Source organism: Ictalurus furcatus, chromosome 1, assembly GCF_023375685.1.
Source record: "Ictalurus furcatus strain D&B chromosome 1, Billie_1.0, whole genome shotgun sequence".
Classification (NCBI taxonomy): Eukaryota; Metazoa; Chordata; class Actinopteri; order Siluriformes; family Ictaluridae; genus Ictalurus; species Ictalurus furcatus.
The window spans coordinates 22,534,325-22,559,067 of record NC_071255.1 but is presented as its reverse complement, the minus strand read 5'-3'; the positions used below and the strand labels follow the sequence as shown (position 1 = coordinate 22,559,067).

Below are 24,743 nucleotides of genomic sequence, written 5' to 3'. Positions count from 1 at the left end.
AAGAGGTTTCAGTAAAAAGTTCATTTTTAAGTCTTACACAATTCTGAGCATAGACCTGCAATGAGATAGCAATGAGAGGCAAACCAATATTATACTCACAAATGTCCAAAAAAGTCACTTTAATAATTAAAAGTCTCTAATTTCTAGGAGTAGCTGCTAACAGTTCAGCTCTAACTAATTACCATAGAAGTGGATAATGTTAGCTTTCAATTTACATAACAAGCACAGACAGACAACCTAGTTCATTTACTTCTTCCAATATGCATCATTAGCCAAGGGCTGCAACAGCTAATCGACAGATTTAATCATTGAAATTATTAGCAACAAATTTTATTATTGATTCGTTGATCTATGTTATGAAGCATGCTATGGCAAGCACTACGTCACTACGTTACACCACAAGCAACAAAGCTTTTTGAATCAATTTCACCCAGTAGCAGTACTGATAAACATGGCATCATTTACTTTTTTAAACACACACACACACACATTCATACATACAGTACATGTGAATGTATGTATGTATGTATGTATGTACACACACACACACACACACACACACACACACACACACACACATATACTCAGCAAAAAAGAAACGTCCCTTTTTCAGGAAACTGTATTTTAAAGATAATTTTGTAAGCTCCAAATAATCTTTACAGATCTTTATTGGAAAGGGTTTAAACAATGTTTTTCATGCTTGTTCATTGAACCATAAACAATTATTTCACATGCACCCGTGGAACAGTCCTTAAGACCTGAACAGTGTACAGGCGGTAGACAATTAAGGTCACAGTTACAATAACTTAGGACACTAAAGAGACATTTCTACAGACTCTGAAAAACACCAGAAGAAAGATGTCTAGGGTTCCTGCTCACCTGTGTGAACATGCCATAGACCTGCTGCAGGGATGCATGAGGACTGCAGATGTGGCCAGAGGAATAAACTGTCCATAATGTAAGACACCTAAGTGCTACAGGGAGACAGGAAGGATAGCTGATATTTATATTGTCTGAACGCACTGTGAAGAAGATGGTTCGAGTAGCCAAAAAAATCTCCAAGGATCACAGCTGGAGAACTGCAGAAGCTAGTTGCGTCTTGGGGTCAGAAAGTCCTCAAAACTACAATCCAAAGTCTCCTACATCACCACAAGTTGTTTGGAACGGTTTCAAGAAATAAGTCGGATCTGGAGAGATTCTGTATGGAGGAATGGGCTCAGATCCCTTGCCATGTATTCTCCAACCTCATCAGGCATTATAGGAGAAGACTTGGAGCTGTTATCCTGGCAATGGGAGGTAGCACAAAGCATTGACTAAAAGGGTGCCAATAATTGTTGTACATCTATATTTAACAAAGATTTTTTTTTTTTGATAAACCAGTGTTGTGTTTGCAATTGTTTGATATCCATGAGAGCAGAGTATTTCTGTGAATTTTTTGAACAAAATATAAAAAAAATTAAGACAAATTTTTCACAGCCTTGTTCGCTCATTTTTACCAAGGGTGCCAATATTAGTGGAGAGCACTGTGTGTGTGTGTACATATATATATATATATATATATATATATATATATATATGCACATACACACACACATGTACATACATATATATATATATATACACGTGTGTGTGTGTGTGTGTATGTGTATATATATCAATATGTATATATATATATATATATCAAGCCATCTGATTGGTTCAAATGGAATGTCCTGCGAGTCAAAGAGCCAATTCCCAGATTCCAGGCACTAAACACTAAGAGTCAGTCTCAAATCTTTGGCGTCAAACCCACACACCGAAAATGAATCACCTTGCAACAATCAAAGTAAATTTAGCATCCAAGTGCTTCAGATAGTGTGACAGCCTGTGGATAATAGCCTTTAAAAAAAAAAAAAAAAAAAAAAAAACTGGCTGGTTGGAATTGAACAAATTAGAGCTTGATATACAGGTAAGCCCTCTACCAGTGACTGTTGCTCACAGCAACATATAGTTGCAAAAAACAGTGTGTGGAATCAGTACAGATGTATGTAATACCATGATTGTTAGTTAGGGTGTCCGCTTTGAAAAAAAGTGTTCGACATGTGCTTGATAATTGTTATGACAGATACAACATTGTAGTGTTATGCACGTTATTTATTTAAGCACTTGGTACACGTTAAGAGTATAGTAGTAGTATTTGTTGATTGAAATAAATATTTTTGGTATTTAGTATATTTACCAATACATTTAGTAAAGATTTACTAAATTTCAGTTAACTGAAAAACAAAATCAACAGATTAACAATTATCAAAAGAATTTTTAGCAGCAGACCAATGCTAGCTAGCTATGGTATTAGCTAAAAAAAAAAAAAAAAGAAGGCGACCATGTTTCTGTCTTTTGCTCGTCTAAAAATTTTTGTTGTAGAACTGTTACATAAAGCAATTAAATTGGGTTTTTTCCCCCAAAAAAACATGTTCGGCTGACTTTAAATAAGTCTATTAGTCATGGAAATCCCAAAGACAAACTCAAAGCATTTCTATCATACTCAGACATGTAGAACATGATACTCCTCGTACCTCAATGCTGCGTTAGGCTAAAGAGTAAACCATTTTTCTGTAAATATTGAGAAAACTGTGGACTGCTTGGTTAGGAAACACTGCATACCTGGCCACTCGCCCAACCTTATTTGGAAGGACCATACACTCTGAACAAGGGCCAGGCTGTGTGCTAAGTCTACCACTCTGTGTGTGTGTGTGTGTGTGTGTGTGTATGTGTGTGTGGACGATACACGACTACATCTCCCACACAGGCAGACAGGCAGACACACGCACTTTTACTGTGTGTGAAACCCAGTGGAGAGCTCTTTTTCAAGGACATTCATAAAAATATAGGGCTTCTGGTAGAATAAGTGAACAAATAGCATGTCTGTGTTTACAACAGGGAGACCCACATGAGCAAAAAAGACATAACACAGCCATACAGGATGCTTATTAACTAGTGTTGTTACAATAGCTTTTAACTTCAGTGCAAGATTGTCATTTAAACAATACCACTATACGAGGGAAAAAATTCATGATCATTTTTTTAATCGATCATGTTGAAAATGAATAATGGCTTGAAACAGATATTTTTTTTAAAATGATGAATAAGTACAAAAATGCAGAGAAATTTTGATGCCATAGCTTAAACCATAAAAAGCAACTTGCAAGGAAATGAGGAACAGAGTCTGACTTTAAGTTCTTACCCGGTATTTAGGGTTGTCTTTACTTTTCTTGCTTACATTAACCGCATAGTAATCTCAGTTTTTAAGTCTTGCATTCTTGAAGTAGATAAATCCATCCACTGTCACTGCAACTGGAAAGTAGTTCTAACTCATAATCAGTCCTTCGAATAGGCGTATATAGGTGCAACCCACCATGTGTAGTGCCTAAGGGATGTGGTTTAAAGTGAAGGGAATCTGTGTGTATGTGTATGGCTACATTCCCTGTACAGGTGGATAGAGTTATAGTACTCCCATATCAAGAGCAGAATAATTCATGCCAGTAGTGTAAAACTGTAGTGGTGTACTGTTGTCAGTAATTTTACACCTCAATACTTTTTAATACTGTACTCTTATGCAACCCAATATGAACACAAAAATCCCCAGGAGAGGCAATATAAAATCTTTTTATACTACAGCAAACCCGTGTACTCATCTGTATACCTTGATAAAACTGAATGTTGTTCAGATGACAACTACTGTACTCTACTTTAGAACAACTCTGTAATGCATAATTAAAGACTTCTAAACTTATCTGCTCTTTAGATGACCTTAACTGGCAGCAGCAGGCACAAACATGGTTATAGGCATTGTGAAACCTAGACAAGACAGTGATGAGATAATAGGATAGGTGAAGCTGCAACTCTACATTGTTCTATGTTCACTGCATTGACAGGGGGACTGTGTGGAACAAAGGTCTCAGACAGAACGAGTGGCCTGTAACACTAAACACATCCTGCTCATGCACTTCTGCTTCAGTGCGGTTTTCTTTTTAATCACAGTCCCATTCAGCCTAAATATAGAATTATTGGCACCTGCCATGAAAATAAGCAATTAATAATCTCAAAATTAGTAAGTACACCCCATGGAAATTATTGGCTTTTCTGACATATTTGGACAAGCAAACATTTGATCATCTTTGAAACAGTGCCAATTAATTAATTTGCTATAGTTTAACAAAACCACAAGGAACAAATAGCTTCTTCAACCATTTATTCAACAGAAATATCAATAGATGCGATATTCTTCTGTGGAAAAAGTAAGTACACCTTGGCCTCAGACGCTAGTATTGACCCCTTTAGCAGAAATAACTTCTTGTAGGCGTTTTGCATAATTGTCAGCCAGTCTCTGACATCGGCTTGCTGTTGCAAGATGCAAATTCTTTCAGTTGCATGATGTTTGAGGGTTTTCTTGCATGTACAGCCCATTTCAAATCCCCCCACAACATTCCAATGGGATTCAAATCCAGGCGTTGACTAGGCCATTCCATAACCCTCCATTTCTTCTTTTTGAGCCATTCTTGGTGGATTTGCTAGTGTGCTTAGGATCATTATCCTGTTGAAAGGTCCAACTTCAAATTTCGGCCAGATGGCCTCACATTATCTTCAAGCAGTCTTTGATATGATGCAGAATTCATAGTTGAGTCAATGAATGTAAGCTGTCCAGTCCCTGAGGCAGTAAAGCAACCCCAAACCATAACATTTCCACCACAGTGCTTCACAGTTGTTATGAGGTGCTTCTTCTGAAAAGCTGTCTTTGGTCTGCACCAAATATGTCTGCTATTACTGTGGCCAAACAACTCTATCTTTGTCCTGTTGTCCTGTTTTAGTAGTACTGTACTGTCTTGTGTTGTTAGCACACATTTGCACATGCACTTCATGTAAAAATGTGTAGATCTTATTTAGTTCCGTGTCATCTCATGTAATTAGTGTGTTGTTTATGTAGCACCATGGTCCTGGAGGAATGTTGTTTATTTTCACTGTGTATTGTATCAGCTGTATATGGTTGAAATGACAATAAAGCCATTTGAACTTGAACAGACCACATTATTCCAAAAGGCCTGGTCTTTGCCTATATGCTCATTGGCAAACTGTAGTCTTGCAAAGGCTTTTTCCTGGCACACCTCACATGCAGGTCAAATTTTTGCAATCGCTTTCGGACTGTAGAAGCATGCACTTTGACACCAACAGTTGCAAGACTTACTAGTAGATCCTGTAATGAAATGTTGGGGTTCTTGGAGACTTCTTTTTTCATCAGACGATCTGCTTTCAGCCTGGATTTGCGGGGATGGCAAATTTGAAATTTGAAATCTGAAATTTGAAATTCATCTGAAATCTGTGCCATTAGTAGATGATTTTCCTTATAGTGGAATGATGCATTTCAAATAATTTGAACTTTTTAAATCCCTTGCCAGACTCATAGGTATTTTTTTTTTCTGACGGCCTTACAGAACTCTTTAGATCTTGGAATGATGACACCACTCACCTCAATAACACCAGGGAACGCCAGACACTAGATATGAAAGGGGTATACAGTGAGGGAAAAAAGTATTTGATCCCCTGCTGATTTTGTACGTTTGCCCACTGACAAAGAAATGATCATTCTATAATTTTAATGGTAGATTTATTTGAACAGTGAGAGACAGAATAACAACAACAAAAATCCAGAAAAACGCATGTCAAAAATGTTATAAATTGATTTGCATTTTAATGAGGGAAATATGTATTTGACCCCTCTGCAAAACATGACTTAGTACTTGGTGGCAAAACCCTTGTTGGCAATCACAGAGGTCAGACGTTTCTTGTAGTTGGCCACCAGGTTTGCACACATCTCAGGAGGGATTTTGTCCCACTCCTCTTTGCAGATCTTCTCCAAGTCATTAAGGTTTTGAGGCTGACGTTTGGCAACTCGAACCTTCAGCTCCCTCCACAGATTTTCTATGGGATTAAGGTCTGGAGACTGGCTAGGCCACTCCAGGACCTTAATGTGCTTCTTCTTGAGCCACTCCTTTGTTGCCTTGGCCGTGTGTTTTGGGTCATTGTCATGCTGGAATACCCATCCACGACCCATTTTCAATGCCCTGGCTGAGGAAAGGAGGTTCTCACCCAAGATTTGACGGTACATGGCCCCGTCCATCGTCCCTTTGATGCGGTGAAGTTGTCCTGTCCCCTTAGCAGAAAAACACCCCCAAAGCATATTGTTTCCACCTCAGTATTTGATGGTGGGGATGGTGTTCTTGGGGTCATAGGCAGCATTCCTCCTCCTCCAAACACGGCGAGTTGAGTTGATGCCAAAGAGCTCCATTTTGGTCTCATCTGACCACAACACTTTCACCCAGTTGTCCTCTGAATCATTCAGATGTTCATTGGCAAACTTCAGACGGGCATGTATGTGTGCTTTCTTGAGCAGGGGGACCTTGCGGGCGCTGCAGGATTTCAGTCCTTCACGGTGTAGTGTGTTACCAATTGTTTTCTTGGTGACTATGGTCCCAGCTGCCTTGAGATTATTGACAAGATCCTCCCGTGTAGTTCTGGGCTGATTCCTCACTGTTCTCATGATCATTGCAACTCCACGAGGTGAGATCTTGCATGGAGCCCCAGGCCGAGGGAGATTGACAGTTCTTTTGTGTTTCTTCCATTTGCGAATAATCGCACCAACTGTTGTCACCTTCTCACCAAGCTGCTTGGCAAAGGTCTTGTAGCCCATTCCAGACTTGTGTAGGTCTACAATCTTGTCCCTGACATCCTTGGAGAGCTCTTTGGTCTTGGCCATGGTGGAGAGTTTGGAATCTGATTGATTGATTGCTTCTGTGGACAGGTGTCTTTTATACAGGTAACAAGCTGAGATTAGGAGCACTCCCTTTAAGAGTGTGCTCCTAATCTCAGCTCGTTACCTGTATAAAAGACACCTGGGAGCCAGAAATCTTTCTGATTGAGAGGGGGTCAAATACATATTTCCCTCATTAAAATGCAAATCAATTTATAACATTTTTGACATGCATTTTTCTGGATTTTTTTGTTGTTATTCTGTCTCTCCCTGTTCAAATAAATCTACCATTAAAATTATAGACTGATCATTTCTTTGTCAGTGGGCAAACGTACATAATCAGCAGGGGATCAAATACTTTTTTCCCCTCACTGTAAATAAGACCGGTTCCACCTACACTCTCTAAGCATCTTCTAATAATTGGCACCCAATCTTGAACACCTGATTCTAATTATATGGATTTGAAGGTGTGATAAATGTAGGGGTGTACTTACTTTTCCCATGTGACTGATCTGTTTTTTGTTAACTTAAATTGTAAAAATTACTACAAAATACATGAGAATAACAATACTGTAACAGGGTCCATTATTCCATGCAGAACTGTTTATGCTCCTTCATATTCTTGGGTTTGAGCATGTGGACTTCCATCTTCACAAGTTTACAGTAAGTTTCACTTCCGGAAACTGAGGTGCTTATTGCAACACATCTGTTGTGTTTCTTTAACCATTTCAGCACTGACTTGGGAAGTATGCCTCAATCATTTTGCTCAAAACTGTGGCCAAGTCTGAACCTCCTGGCAGAGGCAACCAGGAAACAAGGCATAGCCCCAAGAGTCTCAAAAATCAAATGATCCTCCCCCATATTTTACAGTGAGTATCAGGTGATTTTCCTAGTATGCAGTCCCATTTTGTCACAAACATGTTGACAGTGTGGATGACCAAAATGTTTGACTGTGGTCTACCCTGACCAAAACATACCATGCCAACTTTAGTTCTAATGACGTGAAGTTGCTGCATTTCTGCATTTCTCTCAAAAAACATTTCTTTTTTTGCAATGCATCAAAACATGTTATGAAAGTGATTATTAACAGATGATTTTGGGATCCTTTTTTCCTCCTTCAACATCCTCCTCACTGTGTGAGGAACAGTGTACTACTGGGTGCAATTCTTGGCAAAATTCATTCATGTTTCATTCATGTGAAACCTTCTGTTATGGACCACTATTATGGAATATAATATACAGGGTGTCCCAAAAGTTTCCATATATAGGGGACTATGTTTGCTAGCATCATGTTGGCTGTTCCTCCATCAGTGGATGTTCGTGGACCTCCACTTCTCGGTCGGTCCGCAAATCTTCCAGTCTTTTTGAATTTGTTAATAAGTTTGGCAACAGTGTCGAGTGTGATGTGCTTGCCATGTTTCCTCTTAAAGTTCATCACAACCTTACAACAGCTTCCCGATCCAGCCATGAGAATGATTTCAATACGTTCTTCTTTCCTCAAAGGCACTCTTAAGATTACTTTTAAAATTATGAAAAATTTTGGAAGACATTTTACAAAAAAGTGTTAATTTCCCATATTATATATTTTTGGGACACCCTGTGTAATATAAAATAATCATTATTGTGCTTAATGGCATTTTAACTTATTAGATATTTTTTATATACATTACCTCATTTGTGCAGGTCAAGCAACATCTGTCTCTTTTGTATTAAATGTTATTTGGTTTTTCACATGGTAGTGAATGAAAAACCTGTGTGCAACTTCATATTTATATCACAACTAACCAGGACATAGTTACAGGCAACATCAGAGTTCCTTCAAGAGCGACAACATTTTTTGCAAACTAGCAATTCAATTAGAATATAATTAATTGTATTTACTATATTCACCTTAAATGTGTAAGACTGTAAGCGATTGACAGGGGATCTTAGAGTGGGTGGATAAAAAAGGCAGAAAGAAATAACACTGATGATTTACTACACATAAACATTTAACACATTTAAATGATGCAGAGACATCACTGAACTAGTAAACTTCAGCAGAGTTTAAAACAAAGTGAATCAAATTTATAGTACGACAGTACCTGGAGAACAGATGTCTATTTGTGGAACTTATCCAGAATGTTTGTTTTAGGGCCCAAGATCAACTGGGGAGTGAGTTCTATCAAACATCCCCCAAGGCCAAGTTTAAGACGTGCAGCAGGTCTGATGGTGGTACCGAGAGCTGTGCAGTGACAGTTGGCTCCTGCTGGACAGTGTTGGTGTATGATATGTTGGACAGAGTGGATGTGTGTGATCTCTCTCTGGGTTTGGCAGCAAGGCAGACAGCTGCAGAAAGCAGGGACTAGAAGAACACACGGTTATGTAAGCACTGACAGCAGCTCTGATTCAGTCACTCTGCTTACAGGACGAGACCCAGGGTTCCGGATCAAGCTTTTTGCAAATGCTCACATTCAACTACTGTACTCTTGAGATATACACGGTTAAAGATACAGAATTAACCACTTCAATTTTAAACATAAAAGCTTTATCAGCAACCTTATATTATTCATTCATCTGGCTAATGTTTGTTTGTTTGTTTGTGTTTTTTTGCAGCTTTTCTGGTCTTTAAAAACCACCGACTCAATAGATTCAATAGGATTTATTTTTGTTAAGGATGGACTCAAGTAACTTGCAGTTACAGTTAAAAGCTGTTCTGTAAAGGGGTTAAAACATGCAAGGTCATATTACACTGTTTTGGGGAAAGATTTGGGTACACCTGATCATAACACTCATATGTGCTTGTTGAACATCCCATTCCAGATTTAGTCCTGCTTTACTGTTAAAATAACCTCCACTCTTCTGGGAAGGCTTTCCACTAGATTTTGGAGTGTGGCTGTTGGGATTTGTCCATTCAGCCATAACAGCACTAGTAAGATCAGGTAGTGATGTTGGGTGAGTAGGCCTGGGACCTAGTCGACATTCCAGTTCATCCCAAAGGTGGTCAGTAGGGTTGAGGTCAGGGCTCTGTGCAGGACACTCGAGTTCTTCCACTCCAACCTAGGTAAACCATGACTTCATGGACCTCACCTTGTGCACAGGGACCCTGTCATGCTAGAACAGGTTTAGGCCTCTGAGATCCAGTGAAGGGAAGTTGTAATGCTACATCATATACTTACATCCTATACAACCAACCTTGTGGCAACAGTTTGAGGAAGGCCTACATATATGTGTGATGGTTCTCCAAAAACCTTTGGCCATATCGTGTATCTATATATACTTAAATGAAAAATACTGTTTTATAGGATAATTATATTTATAAAACTGACTTGAAAGCCTAGTCCATACACGAACTACAGACACACCACTACACCAACCAACAGTCACAATCCTGCTCATCAAGGAAACGCTCCACAGCACAGAAAATAAAATAAGACATCTAAAGGATGCCTAGTGTCTTGCCCAAACATCTAATGCCACAGAGGTGTGGGATTCTTATCAGGAGTGCTGCCTGCTGCTGCTAAAGCTCCTCACAGCTAGAGGAATTTCCAACCAAACCTCTTCCTCTCCCTCAGCACATATCCCTCCAGCTGAACGTGCAAGCTCCAGGATCTCTCACCAACTCCCTCAAAGCACCACTGAGACAACCAGGAGCCCAGAAGTGAAGCAGAAATGGCTGTCTGTATCCATGTGTTTTCACATCTGTGAAAACACATGGGTACAAACAAAGAAGGAAGGTTAAAGTAAAGGAAGATGGGAGGCAGATGGAGAAAATATAGAAGATTTAAACTTTGATTTTATTTGTTTGTTTTGTGTGTGTGTGTGTGTGTGGGTGTGTGTGTGGGTGTGTGTGGGTGTGTGTGTGTGTGTGCGTGCGTGCATGTCAGTGCGAGAAAGGAAGCGATGGAGCAGACGGAGTGACCGTCTCTGGCTGTCTGAACAGCTGAGTCACGAAGGCTCGATATCTACCTCTTCACCAAGCACTTAAATGAGCACTAATAATAAAAAAAAACACTCAACTTGTACTGTTTTTGTTTGCTTTTTAAATTAATCTACAGTACAGTTTGAGTCTGACCTATTTTCCCTAGCATGAGGATATGTTTTTGATGGAGACTACAAAGCACTTATGTAAGTCGCTCTGAATAAAGACATCTGCTAAATGCTATAAATGAAAATGTAAATTAAAAAAATTAATATGCCATAAAAATCCATAAAGCTCTCCAAAAAGACACAAAAGCATTCATAAATTTGTGTCCAGATACAATATATCTGTGTATAATGGCATAATAAAAGGAAAAGACACTAAGATGCAAGCCGAAGCTGACTGAAACTAAGATAAACTCAGGCGGGAGTTGTGCCTCATGTGCAAAATATATATGTGCTTATCTTAAACACAAGTCTTCGTCCAGCCATGAAAACCTCAAAAACAAGTCTTGCTATAAATGCATTTTTGTGCTGCGACTGGTCACTGAGGACAGTGTCCTGAGCTCCTAGGAGCATACTTGTGGTGTTCATGGTGGTGATGCACGGCCGTGTTGCGAAAGTGAGCGGAACGCACAGTAAACACAGCTATTCGAGTAGTCACCGTGGCTAAAAGCACAGAGTTCTTCTGCCTCTTATTCTTGTCCCATGGCAAAATCATTAACGTTGCTGAACTGCTGTAAATCGTCAAACACTAACATGTCTTCTTTGCTTAAATTTCATGCAGATGTTTAACGATTAACACATCAGCGCTACTCTATGCTATTCACAGTAGAACCGCAGTCAGGCTGATCAGATGAGTTTGCTTTTAGGGACAAGGAAATGCTATCTTCATCTTCAGAGGTAGCCAACACTCCTCTGGGTCCAGGCCAAATAATGTTTAACAAGACCTCACAGCATTCGCCTAGACTCCTGACCTAAATTACGCACAGTCAGCAGCACGGCTCTCCAGGACAAACCTGCAAACTACTGCTAGTATCCAGCACTTAGGTAACAAAAGATATATAACACAATTACGGAGAACAGGAGACACAAAATAAACGCTTTATCCATGGACAAAAATGATGACAACAAAAGCTACAAGAAGGTATTTTGCTGAGGAGCTTTTTAAGTTAGAAATTACAAAATTATACCACTTGGCCTGAAATGTTACTGCTTTAAACAAACTTAGTCTTAAGGACTATGCAGTCATGACACAGAGCTTTCCTTTAGATAAGAAGTGACAGTATTATGAATATCTTTCGTTCAACCACAGGGTGTGTGTTAGTATGTTATGAAAATAGTATGGAAACACAGTGATTATACAAGCTTGTGCATAGATTCAGGGCTTCATGTTAAACCCCATGCTAAGCACTAATCTTAACATCAAGGTCATGTTTCTTAGACGCATCATATTTCTTGTTATGCCAACAATGGAATATTCAAGAATCAAAAGAGACTGACTCAGTAAGTGAGGACGTAGTCTGTGTGTGTGTGTGTGTGTGTGTGGTTGTGGAGGTTATATTTATAGGTCTCTGCATGCTTTTCCTCCTGGGTGCAGGTACTCAATTATTCCCCGGTGTTTTAAAGAACAGGAGAAATAACTAATGACATGAAAAGATTGTGTTAGCCTATGCTTTCTTCTGTCCCGGGGATTCTGTAGCCCGTTTGTACACAGTCATGTTACAAACAATGGCCAAGGGATGTTCCAAGTGTGAGTGTGTGAGCATGTGTGTACATTATCAGGACTAAATAAGAACAGCTACCAGCAACAATTAAATGTGCACAAATCTGCTTTCAGTTAGCATGGAAAGTTTGGTAAACCATTATCATGGCTGGATAGGATTTGTGGCCAGCTCAAATTCATTTACCCATGTCATTTGAAAAAAATAAAAATAAAGTGGGATAATTTACAAATGCAAAAGATGTGTAATAATTAGTATCACTTTGTACGATCTTTATGCATGTTTATCTCCCTTCTGTTGTGTCGTGCAAGTTATATTATCTTTTTTTATGTACAGCTTTAGCTGTAACAGCCACTGAAAATGGCAAAACAGCTGAGTGGAATATGTTTTTCCCCCATGGATTTTCCTGCTGTTGCATGGAAACATTTTCACTTTAGCGTAGTCAATCCACCTACACATTATGGCCAAAAGTATGTGAACACCTGACCATTAGACGAATATGTGGTTCTTCCCTAAACTGTTCCCTAAACTCTTCCCTAAACCACAGTGTTGGAAGCATGCAATTGTCTAGAATATCTTCGTATACTGTAGAATTAAGATTTCCTTTCACTGGAATAAAGGGGCCCAAACTCGTTCCAGCATGACAATGCGCCTTTGCACAAAGCGAGCTCCATGAAGACATGGCCTGCCAAGGTTGGAGTGGAAGAAATCGAGTGGCCTGCACAGAGCCCTGACCTCACCCCACTTAAAGATGAACTGGAACACCAGGCCTTCGCATCCAACATCCTCACTAATGCTCGTGTAGCAGAATTGGAAATTCACATAGCCACATTCCGAAATATAGCGGAAAGCCTTTGTAAAAGAGTGGAGACTGTTATGGCAGTAAAGGGGGAACCAACTTGGAATAGGATGGTCAACAAGCACGTATGGGTATAACGGTCAGGTGTCCACATACTTTTGGCTATATAATGTACCTGCATGTTTCTGGGATATGGGAGGAAACCAGAGAACCTGGAGGAATCCCACAAGGAGAACAAGTAACCTAGGACCCTAGAGCTCTGTGGAGGCAACGCTACATGCTGCACCATTGTGTCATTATGGTAGCCAGGGTAGTATTTGAAATTGAGATTGGACCTGTATCTAATAGGTTAAACAATGCCAAATAGACTTGAGAGCTAATCCACACAGCATTGTACTTACCTCATAATACAAGCTCTGGCAATGAAGGCACTACACAGGATACTGAAGCTCAAGCCTAATACTAAGCAAATTGCACCACAAATGATGTGGGTGTGAAAGAGCCCTAAAGAAGAATCCTGCCAACTGCCAATACAACAAAAGTTAAAACCATTCCTTCCTCCTCCTTATGTGTGACTTGAACCTTTGCTTCAGGTGAGGTGCTTCTGGTATCAACATGATGAAATTAGTCTTACACTAACCAAACTGTGGTGAGACTTGCACAATGTCTAACCATGATATGAAAAAGCATGCAATGAAGAATGTGTGGTTGAAATGTGATCGTGGCAGCGCTGACGTTGGCATGCCTAGGTGCAACGGTATAGCTAATGATTAACCGATCTCTGTGATCACAGACACAGACAATGACTTTGAGACCTGTAGCAGTTGCTAAGGCAAGTGGATATTTAGAGGTAAAAGCGTCTGATCTAGAGCTGAAGAAGGGCATGAAGGATATATGGATTGATGGCAAAATAACAGAACAACATATTATTCATGTCATTATGCACAGAAACACAGCGTTATGAACACACTTCTTTACTGGCTGTAGCAGTAAAGAGCGTGTTCTCAGTCAGGATGCCAACATGACGAAGGTGAGAGACTAGCGATAAAATACACATAACACATAGCAGCTGCCTTCAGTTCTTACGCCATGGTTTAAAAAAAACAAAAAACAGGCACAATCATATTTCAACAACATCACTTTGTTTTAGAGCTGTTGAAATTCGTAGCGAGGTGAGATGTTAAATCATAGCAAGGTGAGACAACCATTAATGTTTGCTCCAAAAATGAATAATGAGATTTAAATAAAAACAAGCTTGCATTTATCAAGCTTATGCTGTATAATACTATAATTATAATGGACATAAGCTAGCCAGTGTTAAATGGAAAGCAGAGCTCTGGCAGAGTGTCAGTAGCCTGTGAATGGGTTTAATGCGAGTGAGGAATGGTTCTTAATCAGCACACGTGCCAATTAATCAAAGCAGGAGTCAGCAGCCATGTAACATCTTCACGCATAGCCCGTTGAGACAGGCAAATATACAGTAGGTGAACTTTAAACTGATGGAGGCTGAGGTAGGTCAGCCTCATTCAGCATGGCCTTATACTGTACTTCAGACGCTTGTCCTTGCCTCACTCATCCATCCTCTTCCTCCTAACAGCTCACGCCATACTCTCTGTGCTGATATATTAGCAGGCTGTAAACAAGAGATTAATAAGTGAAATGAGAAGTGTACAATGCTGACCTTTAAGTGATTACCTGCCCAAAATACCTGCCTGGGTAGAGATACATTGTGTTTTTATGTGCAATATTTCATGCCTTTAGACTTGGTTAGGGAGTGCTAAGTGCTGCGAAATGTGCTTTTACCTAGAGGGGAAAAGAGGTGACAGACTCCATTAGAAAATACTTAAAAATGCTGAACAATAACAACAATATTACATATATTATGTAGGCTATAACTTGGTTTTAGACTTCAATTAAAACACTGAAGTCTAACAAATGTTAGTATTCAAATAAAATCTGTGAACTAAGGTCTAGCGAAGCAACTAACATGACCGAATTACCTTTTTGTGCTTAACCATTAGTGATTAATTTATGGATTGTCTTATATATAGCCAAAGTTGTATTGGTTTGTTTCCCAGTGGACTCTGAACAGAGGAGACACATCTGTTTTGAATTGGATGCGGAGAATAAACACTTCTCTGTCCAATCGTCTTTCATCATTCTGTTTTCGTGTCTAAGCCATGCTGTCTCTATCAGAGCAAAGAGGGCAAATAAAATAAAAAGAAATCTCAAAAAGTCTGTGAAAATGCTTCCATATCTCAATGAGCTGCATTCAGCTAAATAATTTACAGAAATGCATGTGATTGGCCACAACCAACCAAAAGGACCTGCTACAGAATCCACTGTGAGTTTTTTTCCAAACATTTGTTCTGCTACAGCTTTTTTTCCTCCCCTGAGGGCTTGGTTTGATCCACTGACTGAACTTTGCAGGTTCTGCGTCCACCAGTTGACAACCCCTGCTTTCTTGAAAATCTAGAACACCCTAGTCTGCCTCCCTAATTCTGTACCAAGACAGTGGGCCTCATTTATCAAGCTTTTAATAAAGTTGTGTGTAAATGTTTGCGTAAACCAAACTGTATTAAAACAAAAATTTCCGCCGGATTTACAAAAGTTTTGGAAATTCTGATTTTCTTCATGCTCGTGCAAAGTGCTACTGAAAGCATGAAATGCATGAACAATGTAAAAGCGAAAAGGCAGAAGTGGAAGTTATTAGTAGTATATTTCTATAATGTTAGGAGTAAATAGCAAGTGCTAAATATTCCATTAGCTAAGGCATTTGTTTATGGTGTATGGCTATGCACGTAGCTCAAGTCGAGGTAACTTTTGACACACATGCCAGAGCATGTGTAGGATACGAACGTTTTTCCAAATTTACAGGATTTACATGAATATCAAAATTCTTGTGTAAACGCTTGTACGGAAAATTTAATACAACTTCAGTAATGTTATATGTACAATTTACATGTATTCATTTCATAACACTTTTATCCAATGACATAAATGAAGGCCGAATCCAATTCAAATATAAAGCTTATTCAAAGCGGCTCAAAAAAGTGCTGCAATTGTTTCCCTCAAGTGACCAGAAACAAATGCAAGATCATGGTAGGGACAAACAGAGGAAGCTACAGATAAAACACACAAGTTTAAATAAGTGCTAGTAGTAAAATATTACTCCGGAAGCTGTCAGTAAAACTATCTTACAAGTCAGAGTACCAAGTAACACCGGCAAATCACAAGCAACAAGGGTCATTCATCTCCAACAGATAAGACCTAATGCCAGATAACACTAGATACGTAGTGAACACACCTACACAGACATACACTACCAGATATGTTCGATTTTCAACAACCTCAAGCACACCTCTGAGCTGTGCAGGATATTTGGAGAGGAAAGAGATGTGTGTAATGGAATGACCGGCCGAGTCACCAGACCTTAATTGACTCGAGTTGCTGTAAGAGGAGTGGTGAAATCGAAAGGTGAAAATCCTTCTCCACCAACTTCTGGGAAGACCTGTGATCTCTGTGTGCAGCAGTAATGGCAGCTAAAGGAGGTTTTTTTTTTTAATGAAATAATAATTTAACTGTCAAAAATACTATTTATATGTAATATTGATTTTCTCAAAGTTATTGCCAAAAACAAATAAAAACCTGAGGTGTCCCCCAAACATCTGTCAGGCACTGTATATATACTTGCTGAGGATTTTTTTTTTTTTTTTGCTCTTTTGTCAGTTTAAAAAAGTGTTAGAAAAACAGACAAATTTTCATTCAAATGCCTGATTTTGCATATTCAAGCATAATAGCATATTAGCATGCATAATAGCACTGTACCGAGTACAGTGCTAGACTAGAAAGCCCAAGTGTAATGAGTAATTTAAAAAAAAAAAAAAAAAACAACAACAACAACAACAGTGGTGCCACATCTTGCTCAATAAAGCACACAGTTCTCATTAGAATTCCTGTGACCTTAACAGATGTCTCAAGCATAAAAGTAATTTTATTTATAATCTATTGTGGCTTGTCTGTCAGAGTAAACCGACCTCGTTGCAGCTTGACTTTTCTGCCACAGGGACAGATTGACTCCATTTAAAATAATTTGTTTGTTATAATCTCCACTGATATTAATAAACTTTTGAGGTGGCAGTTGTAACCTGCCAACAAAAATAAATAATCTGAAAGCAGATAAATTACAACAAAGAAAATGATACTCTGCATACTCTTAAATATAAAACGTTGATCAAATTTCCATGACAATGCCTGATGCGTAGACAAGTAGGCTATAAAATATTGTTACAATCTGAGAGGAAAACACAGCCGATTCTGTTTCTGTACTCAATTCTATTCCAATATTTAAAGTGATATAAGCAAAATCGGTTACTGATTTGAAAAGTATTATGGCATGTCTGTTCCTTTGCTCACATGACTTGATTTGGATGGCCATAAAGATGCTCAGCACAGTAACATAATAGGAGATGTTTTTATCCTAAAAAACAAACAAACAAAAAAAAACACCTACTCTGCGCACTTTGCTTTTCTAGAACTCAATTATAAATCGTGTATTGTAGTACTACTTGTATTGTTCTCCGCTTGATCTATCGCTTTGCTTGTATTTCCTCATTTATAAGTGGCTTTGGATAAAAGCGTCTGCTAAATGAATATATGTAAATGTAAATGGTATCAAGGTCAAGAAATCCTCACCTAAATGTAGGGCTGGGCGATATATATCGATATGATCTCGATATCGTTATAAATGATTACGCGATAACTTTTCTGAGATATCAACCCTATGTTGATGGGGGTTTTTTTCGATTTTTTTTTTAATACATTTTTAATAATCACAAATTAAATTGTACTGAATAGATGCCATTGATTTGACATTTAAAAAATTAACATTCTATGTCTTCGTAGGCATTTAAGAAACCCAGTTTAACGGCTTCTTGTTTATTTTGCTACCGTTTTGCAGATACTTTCGTTAGCTAAATTATATATTGTGATACGCATCGTGTATTGTAGAAATGTCTTCAAGTACCGCGATATGCTATTTTTAGATCACCCAGCCCTACGTGAATGTGAGGTGCTGTTCAGCTTTCCACAAAAGCCTTCCGTTTAACTACAGTGCAGTGCGATGGACCGAAGTGACCTGCACTGGTGTCTGATGTGGTACACCTGAGTTATGTTTATGTACATTTAGGCATCACAAATAATAGATGTGGCCTAAATTGTGGCATCAGCAGGAGAAAACAGGGTTTACAGTAAAGTGGTCTGATAATAAATAAATAAATAAATAAATAAATAAATAAATAAATGCAGGGTGCTTTGCTCAGGCTACATGTGACAGCTCGGTTTGTCACTCGAGGAGCTGCAATTTGACAGTGAATGAACAATGTATAAACTTCATTAAATATTTGTAGACAGGAGTGGACAATTAACCTGTTAGCTGGAGTACTTGGCTGGAGAATGGCAGTATGTCATCTGCGTTATGGCAGAACTGCTGTTAAATAAATACTCACAGTGCTCTCACACTGCCTGGCACTTCCAATGTGCATGTCACTTCCAAGAATATCAACAGTGTTTTTCCAGGTTATATGCAGCAACGCCTGCACTGCTGTCTTCACTCCACTGGATAGCAAGAGCGAGATATTTTCCTTACTCGCAGTCAAAGACAAAACTAGAAGTAGGGGTTTCTTTCTCTCTCTCTCTCTCTCTCTCTCTCCGTACATGTCTCACGTCTGATTTGGAGATTACAGACAAACGAGTCATTCGTTACTGTTGCAAAACAAACCAGCTGGTTTACAGGAAGTCCGTTTTCATACTCGCGCGCAACCCTTACGAAAACTAATGGTACATTCCATGTTTTAAAGCTGGCTTTTATGTTTTCGTTGGACATACTGCCTAGGTTGTCTACACAAACATTATGTCAGTACTAAACGCACACTAGGACATTTCTATCCGAAGCTGGATAAGCAGAAAAGGCTGTCCTTACTGTCCAGGCACGGTGTTTTTAGAAGTGCAGAAGATAAAGGTGGTGTCTAACCTGTCACTGCTGTCCTCACTGGCGCGCGCTTTCATTTATTCCGTCGAGAAGCCGAGTCCAGAGCTCCGCATCCCTGTCATACGACCTGTGAGTACTTCTGCTTCTCTCTGTCTGTCTGTGTGTCTGTCTGTGTGTCTGTCTGTGTCTCGGCTGTTCCTTCTTTCTCCTCCTCCTTGTCAAACGGGAAGCGCAATCCCGACATTCAGCCGCGCAGCACAACACTCACTCACTCGCTCGCTCACTCACTCACTCACTCACTCTCAAGCCACGCAAAACAAGTTCGCGCCGCGCTGCGCCGCGCCGCGCCGCACCTCCCCGCACGAGACGCCCCGAGGGCCACACCCCCTCCTGCCTCCCGCCACTGGACGCTCTTAAAGGTTTTATGCTCATTAATAATCATGAAGCAGCGTAAATAGACGGCGCTCACTGGCTCAAACAGCCCCCCCCCCCCCGACTCGTTTCATTTCCCCCTAGTTTGAGGCCGCTGTCAGATGACGTCATGGAACATTCCAAAAATTCCAATTTGCAGCATTCTTCAGTACAAGATCTGAATATAGGAAATATACAGTTAATGAACATGCTTAGAGTCACATCAGATAAACATTTCCTCCTCGAACCCCAGTTTGATCACCTCTGTTCAGGGCTGCTATACTCTACAGGCATTGTCAGTGCTGTGTCTAGGTTTCTGAAAGGGATGGAACTATCTGATTATGTACAGGACAAGGTTTCATTTGAACAATCCCTGATTTGGTCCTGGGTGCAAAATTAATATATACATAATGACATGGCCAGTTGTGTTCTACAGCAGTCATACTCAAAGTGTGGTCTGTCTGCGAAGTAAAGCATACCCAGAGGATCCATGATTGTTGAATTTAATTACAGCAGTGGATATCACAACCCAACATTATCAAACATATTATATTTATAATCACCTCACAGCTCCAGGGTGTCTGGGTCAGTTCTGTGCTTGCTGTCTGTGTGGAGTTGAGCATGTTCTCCTTGTGGAGCATTTGGGTTTTCTGCAGGTTTGCTGGTTTGCTTCCACTGTCCAAAAACACAACCGTAAGCGTATTGAATATATGCTAAATTACCCGTAGGAGTGAATGAGTGTGTGTGAATGTGTGTGTGTGCACGGTACCCTGCCATGGACTGATGTCCCATCCAGAATGAATTCTCCCGCCTTGCACTCAGTGTTCCTGGGACAGGCTCAGAGTCCACCGCAACCCTGATTAGGATAAAGTAGTTACAGAAGATACATGAATGAATTATATTGATTATTCATTTCTTATAGTTATTAGCTGCCTTCATTCTCGAATTGAATGGGTTTAATCCAAAACCTCAACTCAAAAACAAGTAGGCCTATAAATGTCAAATTGGACCTAATGTGTTCTGTCTGTGGAAAGTTCAGGAAACAGAAGGCTCTAAAACACCTATAAATAGACAGAATATTATTGCACATATTTAAAAAATGTAATTGCACATATTTAAATAATGTTGAAATAATATTTTCCAGCTAAAAAGTTTGAGAACCTATGCTTTGAATTTTTGCATGAATTGCAAAATAGTATTTAAACTTGTCAGAGATGGGATTTGAGGTCAGAGTTCAGGTGACAAGAGCTTTTCTGTGTCACCCATCTTGATACCTGGTCCCATTAGTGAGAAAAAAGACTTCAGTGGGAATGATTTGTACACCAATCACTCAACATCAAATCTATTGGATAAAAAGCTTTATCTTGTTTTCTGTGTAAGAAATGACAAGGCTTTTTTTTCAGTGAGTATATTATGTGTCAGGGAAGAGACAGCTGCTGAAGTCAGCACATTTTCTTTTATTCCCTTGTGCACTCTTACTCCCAGGCACTGTTTAGCTTCCTCAGTTTGAGATAAGGCTATTTAATGCTGCCCTAAGTGATAAATAGCTCACATGGGAACTATTATAAGGCATGCCTTTTGTTTCAGTTAACCCTGTATATGAATCGTTAATAAGTGGGTGATTTAGATGAGAGGATGACCTGGGGTGGTTGGGCTGCAATGAAGATACGTCTCATTTTCATCGAAATCCTCCATTTAATATGACATTAATGTTAACAAAGTATCCCTTAAAGAACCAGTTGTTTTATGCACACCATTAATTCTTACCGATTCATGTAAACTATAATAGTTTGAAGAATTGAGTGCCTTGTGTGATATTCTCTATTCAGGGCTATGGATATTTTGTTGCTTTTGATATTCTTGTATTTATTGTAGCAATACTCTTTAGGTGTATGAATGGATAGTGATGATGATACAATATTATATATCCAACTGTGCAGATCTATAAAAATGGAGGTAGTATGAAAGTTCAGTTTATTTATTTATTTATTTTTAAATAAAAAGAGCAACACTCAACGCAGGCTGAAGCAGCGAATTAATTACCTGTCATCTAAAGCCTAAAGCCAAGTCGGTTCTATTGGGCCAACTGGTTGGGTGTCTTGTCATTTCAGGAGGTCAGATTTGTATCAAATTATGCAGTATGGAGACTGTCAGTTTACTTTGGCAGCATTGTGCAGACACGACTGTTTCCTCTTTCTCTCTTGCTCTCCCATGGTCTGTTTGAAATGGAATTACTCACGCCCACACTCCCACTGTTTGGCATGGAGTTACTCACTCTGCCTCTAACACTCTCCAGAGATCCCTTTCCTCTCCACATATAACCTACTGTGAGACATCAGCCTGGTTAAAGTGTTAGATGTAATAAAATACATAAGTATAGCACAGTCCCTGATTTACAGTATTCATAAGCGGGCTCTGCGGTTCTGTTTTTTGTTTTGTTTGTTTTTTTGTCAGTGACATCATGACAGTATTTAGGACATGTGTCACACTCAAGTAGTATAATTGATAGCACCGAGAGTTACTGGTTAAATTCAGCCAATTCAATTGAATATTCAAACATTATCATTATAAGTTGCATCAATTTAATTTCTTATGGTTCTCATTTGGCTAAAGGGCAAACTTGCACATAAATGATTCCTCATTGATCACAGAGGAGAAACATCATTGCATATTCATTGTCAGGAAATATATGCAAACATGCAAACTTTATACCGAAATACAAAGTGGTGAAGCGATCGATAAAAAGTCTGTGGTTGTGTATCATTTGGCACTCTGAGTTGAAAAAGAGGTGACAGGCTTCTGGAGCTCCTGCAGCGCACAGTAAAGTTCACCTGGCACTCAGGTGATGAGTCACAGCTCTCCGGGCTCTGGCCTTGTCATCGGATGCCAGCACTGCTCCGACTCCCTGCAGAGAATGAGGGGGTGGCGTGTCTATCGTCATGGCAGCCACGGTGCGAGGCTGACTCACACATGGTGCTGCATGGAGGGTAAAGTGTGTAGGGGGGAGAAAGGGATGTTGTCTAAAATAGCTGTTTTGTTGGGGTCATTTTTATCTGCACTTAAGTGTGTGTGTGTGTGTGTGTACCACAGAACCTCTTTGTACTCTGCATGTAGTTATATTCTTTTTGGAAGGCATCAGTGTTGCCGTTTTATGTTCATATCCACCGTGTTAAGCTTCATACCCTGAAGGGGTGAGAGAGGGTGTGTGAGAGAGAGAGAGACAGAGAGAGAGAGAGAGAGGAATGGACAGCACAGTAGCAGGACTGCTACAGTGTGAGAGCGCCACACATTGACAATATGATCCTTGCAGGCTTATGTAATCCTGCTACCTGCATGCATCTCTTCAAGCAGACGACCAGCACAGTGAGTATTATGTAACTACATTAGTCTCCTCTCAGAGGCCTGCTGCACTTGCGCAGTGTACATTAAAGGGATAGTGAGAGAGAAACAGAGAGACTGTACTGCAGGCTGCTGTGACACTGACATTCAATAATGCTGCAGAGGTAGACAACAATAAGGCAGATAATGTTGTCCTAAAATGATGTTGAATCTCTCTCTATTTTAGAGATCTATAATACATTAATATAAATATGCACTTAGTATAAAATCAAATCAACAATGTGTTTTATCTCTAATTCATTTTATACCATATCCAGTTCTTATCAGGCTTTTAAATTCAATGAACACTGCCTCATCTACAATAAATGTCACGCCATAACTATATTTTCATTAACACTCTGATCCTAGTACTGTGGTATTTTAATGAGCTATAAATGCTTTGGTTTATATTACAAGAGTATATACAGTATGTGCACATGTACATGCAGTACAGTATATGCTTCTTACTGAACACTGCTGAGCTACTCCTATCCATCAGATTCAGGATAATCAGACCTCTCCAATCTTACAAACCCACACTGGCATGCAGGCTCCATGTCCTAAAGAAACAAATAGTGTGGTAATGTCGGGTAGATGTTCTCAGTGCACATGTGCCAGCAGTGCCCAAACTCAATTAGTTGTGCTCCATACTGCACTGTAATCCAATGTGCCTGGGTCTTACACTTAGAATGCAATTACACCTCTGACAGGCGCGCTCAGTCATTTCACAATTAGGGCATGGTTTGTGCAGTCCTTCTCAAAATGAATATTTTGGATGAAAACCTACCATGGCAGGATAAATGAGCTGGTTTGGCAAGTTTGGATTAAGAACAAAGAGAATTACCGAGTGCAAGGGAAGGTCGGTACAAAGATCATTCGTCATAAGTTCTGTTTGCTCCCCAGCTTGATTATTATTTCCGCCCTATGATAAAAGAGAAAGCTCTGTAATTGTTCCAGGTTAATATTAATAACATGGCTTCAAATGATGCGAATTCTTATGTAAAGTGGTTACCACATGTAATTTCTGCAGTCCTGACAAATTTCCTGTCCACCCACCAGCGATTCAGTGTATACCAAGGATATCATTTTCATGAAAGAGCCTCTTAAATTTAGCATCAGGTAACCAAAAATGATGCATATTTGCATAATTAAATGCTACATGCAGGATTATTTACAGGATGCATTCTGACTTCTCTGATATCCCTGACTGCGAAATGAAAATGGGTACATTCGGCATTAGAGAAGGAGAGAGTATCCCTGCATAACCCTGTTTCTCATATAACAATTTGTCACTGTAAGCAAATTTAAACAAACAAGAGAACAGCAACAGACTCTTAGCTATAAGACAGGTGCGTACACTTATCAAGACAGTGTTGTTTTTAAATGTCTATCACTATTTGAGTGAGACAGAGTGAAAAAAAGTTTTGAGCTGCATCACCTAGAAAAACATCTCACAGATTCACCGGCTTTGAGATGTACAACTTCACATGCAGTCTTCCCTAAAATGCTGCACTTGGCAAAAAATATGTTAATGAGCATTTGGTAACACTATATTTGTAATGACGATGAAAATCAGGTAATTAGTGTGTTTAATGGAATAGTACTGATTAATAATGTGTTAGACTGATCAAGCAGTCGGCTGAGTTACTATCCCCAAGCCCTTCTACCAGACAGTGTGGTGTTGATTTTGGCAACACTAATAAATGTTCAACAGCTGCAATAGTCTTTGACCTCATCTGATCTTTTTTGTAGTCAGTG

General features: G+C 39.4%; 1 protein-coding gene across 8 annotated transcripts in view; it reads right to left on the bottom strand.

The window, feature by feature from the left end:
- The window catches only part of LOC128612420 (transcription factor HIVEP3), a 66,945-nt gene extending 47,371 nt beyond the window's left edge, over positions 1 to 19,574 (bottom strand). For 5 of the 8 annotated variants that reach the window (XR_008386742.1, XR_008386743.1, XM_053632599.1 and 2 more), the window contains exon 1: positions 19,239 to 19,573. The gene's annotated coding sequence lies outside the window, so the exon portion shown is untranslated. Of the gene's footprint in view, positions 1 to 19,238 lie in introns of all 8 variants that reach the window. The other 3 variants (XM_053632574.1, XM_053632609.1, XM_053632618.1) reach the window with 1 other exon arrangement.
- Positions 19,575 to 24,743: the final 5,169 nt, after the last annotated feature.